This window comes from Primulina tabacum, chromosome 5 (genome assembly GCF_025594145.1).
Source record: "Primulina tabacum isolate GXHZ01 chromosome 5, ASM2559414v2, whole genome shotgun sequence".
NCBI lineage: Eukaryota > Viridiplantae > Streptophyta > Magnoliopsida > Lamiales > Gesneriaceae > Primulina > Primulina tabacum.
The window spans coordinates 41860407-41874758 of NC_134554.1; the positions used below are offsets into that span (position 1 = coordinate 41860407).

Sequence of the window (14352 nt, forward strand, 5' to 3'; positions counted from 1 at the left end):
ACGTAAACTCGAACTCATGCAAGAACTTCTATAATTCGTTTTAAAACTTGGATCGGCGTCCTGGTTTTAACCCGAATCAACTCGAAACTCGACCAAACTATTTAAAACTTAAACCATGACTTGAACCTACATGACCAGCCCTTAAACCACTTGTTTCAGACCACCTAAGACCCTCGAAAACCCTCGACCAGCTGTTGGAAATTTCGGCCCTCCTCAAGATTCAAACCCTAGTGCACCTAGCCTCTCAAAACTCGACCCTATACCCGAACCAATGTGATCAGCCATTAACCAACTATTCTAGGATCAGGATCAAGCCGTGGACTCCCTGATGAACCAACCCTACTCACGCCTACAGACACATGCACGGGGATTGGTCGGTCTCACCAAGAAGTGACCCGACTAGCCCTTTAACCTTCACGTTGCCTCTACCCTTGTGTCCAGTTTCTCACGGCCCCTTCCCAGCCTTGTCACGCACCCACCAGGGTCTGAACCACGGCCGAAACTGAGGCATGCACTACTGCTCCCATCCCTTTCACCCAATCTATCCATATCGAGCCCTAACCCTCGACCAACCCCTCGGCCTTTGCATGTTTCGGTCCCCAAATCCAATTTTCCTCCTAGACGTCTTCCAACATGATGAACACCGCCCCTAAACTGATATTTAGCAGTCCCCTTACACACACAAGCAAGAAATCGTGAGCCTCATGAAAAAAATATGCATGCTTTTGTTTCAAAATCGTGTAAAACCAACTCACAATGATAAATTTGATGTTTCTTACGCAAAAACATACAAATACACATATAATGATGTGTATGATGAGAAAAACTGGATTTTGAGCGTGCCTTTGCGTTTATACGCTAGAAACCTTAGAGACTTTCGTGTAGAACTTGCACCGTAGAGGCGGGGAAGGATTTCTTTGCAAACTTGGGAGAATTTTCGAAGGATGCTGCTGTAGTTTTTCGAAAATTGCTGCTGTTGCTGCAAGGTGTGGGGCGGCCAAAGTGTAGGGAGATTAGGTTAGGGTTTGGGTGTAGGGTTTTAATAAAATAATTAGTGCTAATGAGCCCTTAATTAAAAATAAAGAGATTAAAATGATTTTAGGCCCATTAAGCAATAAAATTACCCCATAAGCCCAAAAACACTCCCGAAAAATATATCGTTTAGGTACGTTTTTGAAAATATTGTCTGATCCCTCAAAAAGTTCCCCGACTTGCTAAATTTTGTGTACCAGTTTAAAATATGACCTGACGAGTAAAAATAGCCCACCAAGATCCATTTTCAAAAATCGTAATTAATTACACCATATATGAAATAATTAAAAATAATTATTTAATAAAAATATTTTTCCTTACTATCCCCGGTCTTCATTCTCGTTCGAGCGGGAAGTACCACTAAAAGCCTTAATGCATGAAACCTTAATAAACCATGAAATAAAACACATATACATGCAATAATCATGCATTTAAAGTTTTAAAATAATTAAACATATATTTTAGTAAAATCATAAATTGGATGCAATTAGGTTACGTAGTTCGAATTTTCTATACCATACAATTTCACTTTCCTTCTCTTTTACTTCTAAAAACTATGGCTATTGAAATGCGTGGTTAGATTCAACAATTATCTTGTGCCAAACTAAGCTGTTGGGGATCGATAAGGATTTTAAAGGGGGGTGAATAAACTATTTCCTTTGTTTGACGATTTTGCAAATGGTACTAGAATCCTGTTAGAGATTATAGCTGGTCTTGTTTGAATGTAAATCCAGCAGATCACAATAAGTGCGGAAACGATCCAATGGAGTACGATGAAAAATAATAAAACAATAGGCAGTAGAACAGTGGTTGTTTCTGGAAGTTCGAAGATAAAGTTTTCTACGTCGCCCCTTCTTCTGTTTCCAGAAGGTATCACTAAAAGAGTTTGGATATTATATTATAACACTTGTACACACCCACTTCAGCAGGGCTTATCCTTAGCCTACTGAAACTCTTAGTTACAAAACTCAATAAAACGACTACAACAATGTTCTGGAAAAGATTCTTTTCCAGTTTACAAACTCTTCTCAATGATATAGTAAAGTTTTTAGCTTGAAGAGGTTTTCGAGACAGAAACAGCATAAAGTGATCTCAGAAGATCGGATATGGATAATAAAGCATGTGCTGCTTTTCTGTATGTTGAGCTAGAAGATAAGTAGTTGATGAAAGCTCAAAACTCACGTTGGAATAATCATTGCGTTGATAATAATAATTACGTTGTTTTCTATAAAGGATTGACCTCTATATATATAGAAAACTTGAGTCCAACATAAACAAAACGGCTTCTTTTGACTTCTTATAGAATCAGCTTTATCACTTAAAAAAGAGGGTCCTGCAGAAAGCTTTCAGAATAATCAGTCTTTGCTTTATACCAAAACTGGTAAGGCGTATTAAATAACTTTGTACATTATTAATGGTTCAATTAATGCTAGTACTAGGTAAAGTAACGGTAGCATTTAAGATTGTAACGATCAAGTAAAAGACGTTAAGTTACTTCTGCTTAAGCTAAGTTCTGCTTATAAAGCTAAGTTCTGCTTCTGGTTTTTCTAAGCTGATAAGTACTCGAAGAGTTCTGCTTTTGTTAACGCGATACGAGAGCTTCTGCTTTTATATAGTCTTCTGGTTTTAGCTATCGTGACCTACTGGTTTTGACTCTCGTCACCACAATTAAGTCTAACAATTTCCCTCTTTGCGGTGATGCCAAAACCTAGATGTTAGTATTGATGAATATGAAAGCAGATAGCAAATAAGATAATCGATAAACAAACTAACAGTAAAACAGAGTTCAAAATAATTTAATCATCAGTTTCAATGTCTCTTAACATTGTTTCCTCATCCTGAGGATCTTTGTTTCTGAAGGAGGATTCTGCATGTTGTCTTCCAGATCTGCCTTCTTCTCTGCCTTCTGCTTCCCCCTTTTTGGCATCATTGGCTTAAACACGAGTGAGTAAGTCATCCACTCGGTCAGTAAGAGTAAGAATGTCATTATTCAGAATCTCCAGAAATGGTCCTTGATTCGAAACTCGTTCATTTAGATCAAGAATATATTGAGATTGAGACTCAATCTTGGCATCAATAGTTACAAGTTTTGAGTCCGAGGCTTCTACTTTGGTGGAGACTTATTGAATAGCCGAATCATGATCAGAGACAGTTTTAATGATGTCAGAATGACCAAGCAAGATGCTGGCGTGACTTGAGACAACATTTTGTCTGAAAAGGCTGGTTTTGACATGCAATTTGGCCGATGATTCTGCCGTGCGAGTGACTTTTTTTGAGATGCTGTCACGGAAGAATTTGGTGGCACTAACCTCACTAGCACGTTCAAAAGACAACTGTTTAACAATCTCTAAAGATTATCAAGATTTCTCCTCAGAATATCTATCTCGAATTCAAGATCAAATGTTGCTTCTGTTGGGGAAGGTGTTCTTTCGAGCATACGATGTCTGATCTCTTCAAGTTGAGCATTATGAGCAGGGGATCTTGAGGGAGGGAGAATCAAAGCAGTAGAAGGGGCATCTTCTGGTTGAGAAGTAGAAGGAGCAGTATTCAGTTCTGCAGAAGTGCCTCCAGTAGTAGTTGGTTCAGGAGCTGCACTCTCATATGGTTGGGCAGCTTCTGTGGCTTCCAGTTGCTCAGCGGCTGGAATAGATTCAGATTGAACATTCAAAATAGCTTCCATTTCCGCTTGATGTTCAGCAGAGAATACCTCCAGATTCGGCAGTGATGGAGATGGGGTAGCATCTGATTCTGCCATGGGTTGGTCTACTGGTCGAGCTTCTGGTTGGACCACATCATCAGCCTGAACTGCTTCTAGTGCAGTAGAGACAGTAAGAGCAATAGATTGAATGACTTCATCAACTGAAGCCAATTCTCGAATAGAGACAAGTGATGAAGATTGAGTAGGCTGCTTCTGGGATGCAGGAGTACTGGAAACCTTAGCTTCTGAGGAGCTATATTCCTTTCCTCAACTGGCTCATTCTGAATAAAGTCTGGGATGAAGCCTACCTGATACTGTACAGGCTCTCCAAAGGCCTGTTCTTGAGCAAAAAGTTGCTCATTCATCAATTTCAGTCTATTGGTCAAAATTTGGATGACATTCTGATCCTGAGCAGCGGTGGGAAACATAGAGTCAAAATTAGACTTAAGAGTATTTAAAACAGTTTCCAGCTTCTGACCCTTATGCTGCTCAAGAATTAAGCTTCGACTGCTCATTGCTTCAATCACATTGTCAGTCTTGGCAAAATAAAAAACCTTCTTTTCATTCTTTACAATTTTTTCATATGCACCTAGTGTTTTGAAATATGTTATTGGATGGAAAACTCGAACCTTATGACAATCATCAAAGAAAATCATGCCTTCACTGGCAGATTTCTCAATCTTCTCCATGTGAAGATCAATACCAGTTAAAACGGATGACTTGGTGCCAAGAGATTGTGGTTCTGCAACAAGTTTACCCTTGCCTTTATCTGAAGAGGAGGCAGGCAGTACGGGTCTAAAGGTAGAAGACCCTGCAGTAGATTCTCGAATAACGACTCCAGACGAGGGTCTGAAAATCGGAACAGAAGTAGAGGTGGTGGCAGTAGATGTGACTGTTGGTTTGGAGACTGGGACAGATTCTGGTTGGGATGAGGTGGCTTCTGGAAACACTTGTTTCAAAGGGACAATGTCTAAATCAGCAACGGCTGCATTTTTCTTGAGGCGGAGAACTGTGCTAGCTTTCTTCTTGCTAGGGGTGGCAGGGAGTGATGCTTTGATTGGAGTAGCAGACTCCTCAGATACTGTTTTATCCGAATCAGTGGAGACAACCACTCTTTTTCTCTTGATTTTCTTTTGAGGCACTTGAGCCTCAGTCTGAGCATCGCCAACCTCTTTCTTCAGAGCAACAAACTCGGCCACAGTGGGCTTTGGCCTCAAAGCATGTACATTGGCAGCATCGATCATTGTTACAAAAGAAGCATCATGTTCACAAGTGTGAGAAAAACCAGCATCCTTTAACATCGTGCTGATATGAACAGCAAAACAGGTAGCTTTCCTCACATCCATATCCATCATGATTCTGAACAAGAATCGACTCCAATCCACCTTAAAGTCAGAAGTGATAGCTACCATCACTTGTACCTTCTCCTTGGTCAGCTTATCAAACGTACCAGCTTTGACCAGAAGTGCCTTTGCCACGATATCGGCAAGCACTTGATATTCCATTTTCAGAAGCTTCTTGAAGCAAGAGGGAGAGAGTTCCTCTCCAGAAGCTGAGAAGGAGGTAAGAGCAGTGGACATCTCCTCCTTTGAAATATCAGAAAAGTCAGAGATACCTGATCATGGAAGAAAGAAAGTCAATCCAAATAGTGTAGCATCAATGGAGATGGATGCACCTCCCAGGGAGTAAATGATTTCCCATCCTCGACAGTTGCTTTCGCATAGAAGTCCAGAAGTGTAGTCTTGTATATGATAGCAGGTGCTTCCAGAAGTCTTCTAAGACCAGATTTTTCAATTGCTTTGAATATCTTAACAAGATTCTCGTCTTTGATAGTCAGAACCGATGCAAAGTTGACTTGATAAGCATTTAGAGTGTAAGCTCTAGCCATTTCTGCAAACAAAAAGAATTTGAAGTAGATTCTGTAGTAGATGAATGCGAGAGAAAGCAGTAGCTAGTAAGCAAAAGTCTGAAATCATAAAAGGTGAAATGAGATCGAAAAGGGGGAAAATATTCAAAATGTACATCCGTCAGATAAACATTAGGACACGTGTCAGTATGTTTGCGGTTGAGTTTTTGAAAAGTTAAATTGAGAGTGTCAGGTACGCCAAAATTTTAAAATATACTAAAATAGGCGGGATGTCCAATCGGTTACTGTAGAAAATCAGAAGAGGATTTGTCGTCTTATGATAATATCTACTGGAAGTCATAAAGTACTGAAATATATCCAGCACTTTTATAAAGACCAGTAGACACATTGTTTTATCGAAAAGACAAATCTTCTTCTGATTATGACATGGCACGGAAATATCGTTCACAATAAAATTATTCCCCCTGAATAAATGCAAATAATAAATAAATATTAAAAGCGAATATTCGACATCCAAAGGAAAGACAGATGACTCTTGATATTCGTGCATGAGATGAACATTCAAGTGACTCTTTAGCTTCCCTGAGGCTTAATATAAATACCTGCACACACACAAACTAAGTAATTTACACATTTATCAAATCAAATCAAATGGATGGTGCAAGCATTCTCTCGGAGTCTTTTCCAGAGGCAGATTCAGCAGATGGGATTCAAAGGCGACTACCAACTTCTCGTAAAGTGATGTTTGAAGACATCCTTTTCCAAGAGATGAAGACTTGGAAGAAATTCCTTGACCTGTAATCTGAATAATCAGTTAGATTGTTCTAAATTATGTTAGAATAAGTTGTGGAATAATCCCTTTTAGCAACCACGATCATTCGAAAAGAGGGGGGTTATTCCATAGTTTTAGAAGGACTGAGCTGCGGAATCATCCCTTTCACAAACCATGATCATGTGAAAAAAGGGGGTGATTCCAGTAGCTCCTAGTTAGGTTCCTGCTCAGAGTCTTAGTACTGCTGATATCAACAAATGTAATAGCTTAGGCAATGTAACGCATCTGATTTATGAATGAAATATTCTATTTTATCATATCTCTTGTTTATCTACTGCCTTTACTTACTGCATAAAAGAAAACAGAAGATAGCAAACAGTAATTAAGACAAATCAATTAAACCGAGAACATTACGAAAATAAGAAAACTTATTCTCTTGTAAAGGTTTAGTAAAGATATATGTTGCTTTCTAATAAGTAGGAACATATTCCAGACGAATGTCTTTCTTCTGCACATGATCTCTAATAAAATGATGTCTGATGTCAATGTGCTTCGTTCTGGAATGAAGTACTGGATTATGCGTAATTGCAATAGAACTGGCATTGTCACAGAATATAGGTGATTCAGAGGCTTGAACTCCATAGTCTTTAAATTGTTGTTGCATCCACAGTATTTGAGAGCAGCAGCTTCCAGCAGTAAGGTATTCTGCTTCTGCAGTAGACATAGCTATGGAAGTCTGCTTTTTGCTGAACCAGGAGATCAACCTATCACCAAAAAATTGACAAAAACCACTAGTGCTTTTTTTATCCAATTTACAACCTGCATAATCAGCATCTGAATATCCAATAAGATTGAAAGAAGAATCATTGGATACCATAGGCCGACATTTTGAGTACCCTTTAAGTATTTCAGAATACGTTTAGCAACAATGTAATGTGATTGCTTAGGGTTAGATTGAAATCTTTCACAAATAAAAACAACAAACATAATATTAGTTCTGCTGGCAGTAAGATATAACAATGAACCAATTACAACACGATACTGAGTTACCTCTGCTGAAATTCCATTTTCATCCTTATCAAGTTTAGTAGATGAGCTCATTGGAGTGGAAATAGCAGAGCATGTTTCCTATGCCAAACATTTTCAGTAGTTCCTTAGTATACTTAGCCTGATTTATGAAGATTCCAGTATCAAGTTGCTTAATCTGCAGTCCTAAGAAGAATGTCAATTCTCCCATCATGCTTATTTCAAATTGTTCCTGCATTAATTTAGAAAACTTTGCACATAATTTGGGGTTAATTGACCCAAAGATAATGTCAACATAAATCTGTACTAATAAAATATGTTTATTCTTAACTAAAGTGAACAAATTCTTGTCTACTGTGACGATTGTAAAGTTATGATTGACAAGAAATTGTTAGAGCGTGTCATACCAAGCTTGAGGTGCCTGTTTTAAATCATACAGGGCTTTGTGTAATTTAAATACATGATGCGGCAAGAAATGATCAATAAAACCTGGAGGTTGTTCAACGTAGACCTCTTCTTGCAGTAGACCATTTAGAAAGGCACTTTTTACGTCCATCTGATAAACTTTGAAGTTCTTGAAAGCAGCAAAGGCTAAGAATATTCTGATGGTTTCAAGCCGTGCTACAGGTTTATATGTCTCATCATAGTCTATTCCTTCTTCTTGTCTGAAACCTTGAGCCACCAGTCTTGCTTTATTTCTGACAACAGTACCTTCTTCATTTAGCTTGTTTCTAAATACCCACCGGGTTCCAATAACAGCTTGATGAGATGGTCTAGGTACAAGAAACCAAACTTCATTTCTTTTAAATTGATTCAGCTCTTCTTGCATAACTTCAATCCAATTGGAATCCAGAAGAGCTTCTTCAATCTTCTTTGGTTCATCCTGAGAGATAAAAGCAGCATGCATATATTCATTAATCATTTGCCTTCTGGTTCTTAATGGAGCTGCTGGATTACCAATGACCAAAGATTTTCTCCAAACAAAAGGTTTTAAAGAAATTTCTCCCTAGTTTGATGGATTCGGATCATGCTCAGCTAAAGCAATAGCAGGTTCTGGAATGTCAACTTTTGGTTCTGGTATATCCTATGTCTGAACAACTGGTTCTACCAGAGGAATGTCTGGTTCTGGATTTTGAGCATCTTTGACGCTATGTTTTGCATCATCTTCACTATCTAGTTCCAGATGAATCATGTCTAATCTGTTACTTAGATTTGGCACGTTAGAAATTCCAGGAGCACTGCTATCTTCATCAAAAACAACATGAATAGATTATTCAACATTAAGAGTTCTATTATTGAAAATTCTGAATGCTTTTCTTACTGCTGAATATCCAAGAAATAATCCAGCATCTGATTTTGAATCAAATGCAGACAAATGATTTTTACCATTATTGTGCACAAAGCATTTGCAACCAAATACATGAAAATAAGATACATTAGGCTTACTTCCTTTTCATATCTCATATAGAGTCTGATTCAGCCTTTTGTTGATCATGGTTCTGTTTTGTGTGAAACACGCTGTATAGATTGCTTCTGCCCAGAAGCGCTGATAGATGTTCGCATCTGCTAGCATTGTTCTAGCATCTTCTTTAAGAGTTCTGTTTCTCCTTTCAGCTACTTCATTTTGTTGAGACGTTCTGGCAGCTGAATATTCATGATGAATGCCATATTCACCTAAATATAACTCAAGAATCTTGTTAGTAAATTCAGTGCCCCGATCACTTCTGATTTTAATGACAGAAACTGATTTTTCATTTTGAATCTTTTTCAGAAGCTTGATCAGGAGGCTACTGGTTTGATCTTTTCTATTAAGAAATATCACCCAAGTAAATCTAGAAAAGTCATCAATAACAACAAGTGTATACTTCATTCCCCCTAAGCTCATTATAGGTATTGGACCAAATAAATCCATATGCAATAATTCTAAACATCTTGAAGTTGATTTACTACCTTTATTTTTGAAGCTAGATCTTACTTGTTTACCAAGTTGACATGCAGAACTATACATGATTCTTAACGAAGTTAATATCAGGTAAACCCTCAACTATGTTCTGCTTCTTGAGATAATTAATTAACTTGAAGTTTAGGTGATTCAGTCTCTTGTGCCATAGCCAATGTTTATCGTTAAAGGAGGCAACTAAACATGTAGGAATATTAACATGATCTATGTTCCATGATATTTTGTAAGTGTTGCCTTCTCTTTTTTCTGTTAATAGAGTAAACTCATCAACATCTTTAACTGTGCATGTGTGCTTCTAAAAAGCTACAAAGTAACCATTATCACACAGTTGACTAATGCTAATCAAATTGTAACAGAGATTTTCAACCAAGAGCACGTCATTTATAGTAATGTTATCATGGATAATCTTACTATTGCCCACGGTTTTACCTTTTGAGTTGTCCCCAAAAGTTATCTTTGGTCTAGTACAGCTCATTATTTCTGAGAGTAGACTCTTTTGTCCGGTTATATGTCTGGAACATCTACTGTCCAGATACCATGTGGAGCTGCTGATCTTGGCTTTCCTCTCATGTTCCTGCAAGCATAAGTTTTAGTAACTGGTACCCAATCTATTTGGGTTCGAGCCTTATCAGTCCTTTAGGAACCCACATTTGTACAATTTTAGGTGACCTTGTACTTCGGGTATCCACAGATGTGTGTGCAACAGAAGGTCTGTTATCTCTAACAGAATGCATCTTAGAATGTTGTTCTTCCTTTCTGTTTTTGTTGTCTGGTCTGTATTTCTTCTGAACAGGTCTAAAATTATAGTACTGGTTGTTTCTAAACTGAGGGTTGTCCTCCTGAGTTAAATCCCCTTCTGGATCCATAACTCTGTTGGACTCTTCCCTTAGGTTCAACATAACTAGACCATAATGTTTTCTTCTGTTTGTCTGATCCAAAAACCTTTCAACTCGAACAGTTGGTACTACTGGTTCATATACCACACTGTATTTTACAAAATGAATGTATTTCCCTTTGTTTGTTTCCAGTTCTGGCTTAGTAATTGTTTCAGAAGTGCTTTCACTATTGTTGAATCCGAGACCACTCCTGTCTCCAGATTGCTTATGCAATTCTTGCATCTTCTCTAATGAAACAGAAGACTTGTTCCATGCATTTACCAGAACTGATAGCTTCTGATTCTCAGATCTCATAGCTGGTAATCTGCATTTACTCTATCATTCTCAGTCTTCAACTTACTTATCTCAACTTTTAGATTACTACAGCTGTTTTCTTACAAGCAAGTAAACTTACTGATTTGATCTCTAAAGTTTTGATTTTCAGTTTTAACTTCCTCGAATGATTGAGAGAGTCTTGAGTACTCTTCTACCATGTCATGCAGTGCTTTAACCAAATCAGTTCGTGTAAATTCATTAGAGTCATAGTCAAATAACTCTCCGGATGTCGAGGTTGATTCAGTGTTTGCCATGAGACATTTGATCTCTTCTGCATCGCTATCACTGGAATGACTTTCTGAGTCAGAAGACTCAGAACTAGAATCCGCCCATTTTGACTTGCTTTCTTCTACAATCATCGCTTTGCGGTCTCTTCTGGATTTCTTGTCATTCCTCTTGTATTCCTTTTTCTTTTGATCATCCTGCTTTAGTTTTGGGCAATCAGCAATGAAATGCTTGACTTTTCCATAGTTGAGAAACGCCATGTCACCAGGTGGTGAATCCTTCTTAAAGTTTCGGTTAGGACACTGGTAAGCTTGATGATTCTTATTCATGAATCTGGAAAACTTCTTCACAAATAGAGATATTGCATCGTTGCTGATCTGTTCAGCAGTCTTTTCATATGTGCTTTCAATGGCAATAGCAGGTGATGCACTTAGAACAACTGCAGTAGTAGCAGTAGCAGTAGCAGTAAGAGCCTTGGTAGGTGGATTTGATGAGGGCTCTTCTCCACTTCTCACTACGAGTTCAAACTCATGGGCTTTTAAGTCTGCAAACAAGTCGTATAGTTCTAACTTGTTCAGATCTTTAGATACTCTCATAGCCATAGTTTTTACATCTCATTCTCTGGGTAAAGCTCTCATAACTTTGAGTGTTATTTCTCTGTTGCCATATTCTTTCCCCAGAGCTGCTACATCATTAACTAAGCTGCTGAAACGTTCATCAAACTCATTCAGAGTTTCTCCAACTTTCATTTGAGATTTTCAAATTTCTGCATTGCTACAGACAACTTATTCTTCTTTGTCTGTTCATTTTCTTCACAGATTTGGATGAGTCTTTCCCAAATTTTTTTTGCAGTAGAACACATCTTGATCTTGCTGAAGGTGTTCTTATCAAGTGTTTTGTAGAGTATGTCCTTCGCAACATTGTCTAGATTGGCTTTCTTTTTGTTCTCGCCAGTCCATTCATTTCTGTGCTTCTCAACCATTTGTGGTGCATCCTCAGTAACAGCAATAACTGTATTTGGCTTTAAAATTTTCACTGAACCATCTGTGATGACAAACCACATGTCATCGTCTTGAGCTGCAAGATGAGCTTGCATCCGGATCTTCCAGTCATCGAAATATTCTTTTGAAAACATGGGTACTTTGCTGAAGTGTGCCATATCTGTTGTAAATATTTAAAACAATAAAAATCTGCTCTGATACCACTTGTTGGGGATCGATAAAGAGTTTAGAGGGGGTAAATAAACTCTTTCCTTTGTTTGACGATTTTGTAAAGGGTGCTAGAATCCTGTTAGAGATTATAGCTGGTCTTGTTCGAATGTAAATCCAGCAGATCACAATAAGTGCGGAAACGATCCAATGGAGTACGATGAGAAATAATAAAACAATAGGCAGTAGAACAGTGGTTATTTCTGGAAGTTCGAAGATAAAATCATCTACGTCTCCCATTCTTCTGTCTCCAGAAGGTATCACTAAAAGACTTTGGATATTACAGTACAACACTTGTACACACCCACTTCAGCAGGACTTACTCTTAGCCTACTGAAACTCTTAGTTACACAACTCAATAAAACGACTACAACAAAGTTCTGGAAAATACTCTTTTCCAGTTTACAAACTCTTCTCAATGATATAGTAAAGTTTTTAGCTTGAAGAGGTTTTCGAGACAGAAACAACACAAAGTGATCTCAGAATATCGGATATGGATAATAAAGCGTGTGCTGCTTTTCTGTATGTTGAGCTAGAAGATAAATATTTGATGAAAGCTCAAAACTCACGTTGGAATAATCGTTGCGTTGATAATGATAATAACATTGTTTTCTATAAAGGATTGACCTCTATATATATAGAAAACTTGAGTCCAACATAAACAAAACGGTCTCTTTTGACTTCTGATAGAATCAGCTTTATCACCTAAAAAAGAGGGTCCTGCAGAAAACTTTCAGAATAATCAGTCTTTGCTTTATACCAAAACTGGTAAGGCGTATTAAATAACTTTGTACAAAATTAATGGTGCAATTAATGCTAGTACTAGGTAAAGTAACGATAACATTTAAGATTGTAACGATAAAGTAAAAGACGTTAAGTTACTTCTGCTTAAGCTAAGTTCTGCTTATAAAGCTACGTTCTGCTTATGGTTTTTCTAAGCTGATAAGTACTCGAAGAGTACTGCTTTTGTTAACGCGATACGAGAGCTTCTGCTTTTATATAGTCTCCTAGTTTTAGCTATCGTGACCTACTGGTTTTGACTCTCATCACCACAATTAAGTCTACCATAAGCCTTTAAAATTTAAAAATGCAAGGTTCGGATGGTTGTTGCATGGCCAATAAAATGTGGTCAATACCACAATTACTATGAAGGTAAATGAATACAATCATGGTTGTTTGCACAATGTATTCATTTCTAACTCTTGGCTTGGTACAAGGGTGTATGCATAAAGGCTACAATGAATATCATAATTTATTTCCCTTAAATTCTAAAACTTAAATAAAATTTGCCCTTTTGCTAAAAAAATTACAGCTCTGGTGCTTGAGAATATCAGGGTGTTTGATGTGATTTTGGTGTGATTTTACTCTAATTTTGGCCACTATTTATAGGCTGTAAATAACCAGTTGAAATGTCATTCATTCATGGCTATTCACTTCATTTAAATACCATTATTCCTCTTTCATTGTGTTGTTACAAGTCTATAGAATTGTATCACCTTCCTTTCCTTTTAATTCTCGAAAATATGGCTATTGAAATAATTGGTTAGATTCAAAAATATTGTGCCAAAGTAAGCCTTTAAAATGTAAAAATGCATGGCTTGGATAGTTGTTGCATTGCCAATAGAATGTGGTCAACACCACAATTACTATGAAGGTATAAATGAATACAATTATGGTTGTTTGCACAATGTATCCATTTATAATTTTTGGCTTGGTACAACGGTTTATTTTATCCTACCCATGTGGGCATTGCCCCCATGATAGGATGGATGGCCAAGATTTGTCCATGCATATATAGAACCCACTTTTTTTTTTTTGAAATTGTATGTGTGGCAAGATCTTACCCGTTGAAATGAAGTGATGGTAGTGCCCACATAGATAAGATCTCATTAACCTGGTACAACGATGTATGCATAAAAGCTGTGATAAATATCAGATTTTATTTAACATAAATTCTAAAACCTGAATCAGATCTGCACTTGTGCTAAAAAATGACATCTCTGGTGCTTGAATGGCAGGGTGTTTGGTGTTGTTTTATGTGATTTTACTCTACCTTTGGATACTATTAATAGACTGCAAATAACCAGCTGAAAGGTCCTTCATTCATGGTTATTGACTCCATTTAAATACCATTATTCCTCATTCATTTGCTGTTACAAGTCTATAGAATTGTTTCACCTTTCTTACCTTTTAATTCTCGAAAATATGGCTGTTGAAAGGTATGGTTACATTCAACGTAAGGCTTGGATTGTTTTTGCATGTTAACAATTATGTTGTGCCAGCCTTTAAAAATTAAAAATGTAAGGCTTGGATTGTTTTTGCATGGCCGATAGAATGTGGTCAACACCACAAT

General features: G+C 37.4%; 1 long non-coding RNA gene across 1 annotated transcript in view; it reads left to right on the forward strand.

The window, feature by feature from the left end:
* The window catches only part of LOC142547750 (uncharacterized), a 61420-nt gene that overhangs the window by 10221 nt on the left and 36847 nt on the right, over positions 1-14352 (forward strand). The gene's annotated exons all lie outside the window — the stretch shown is intronic.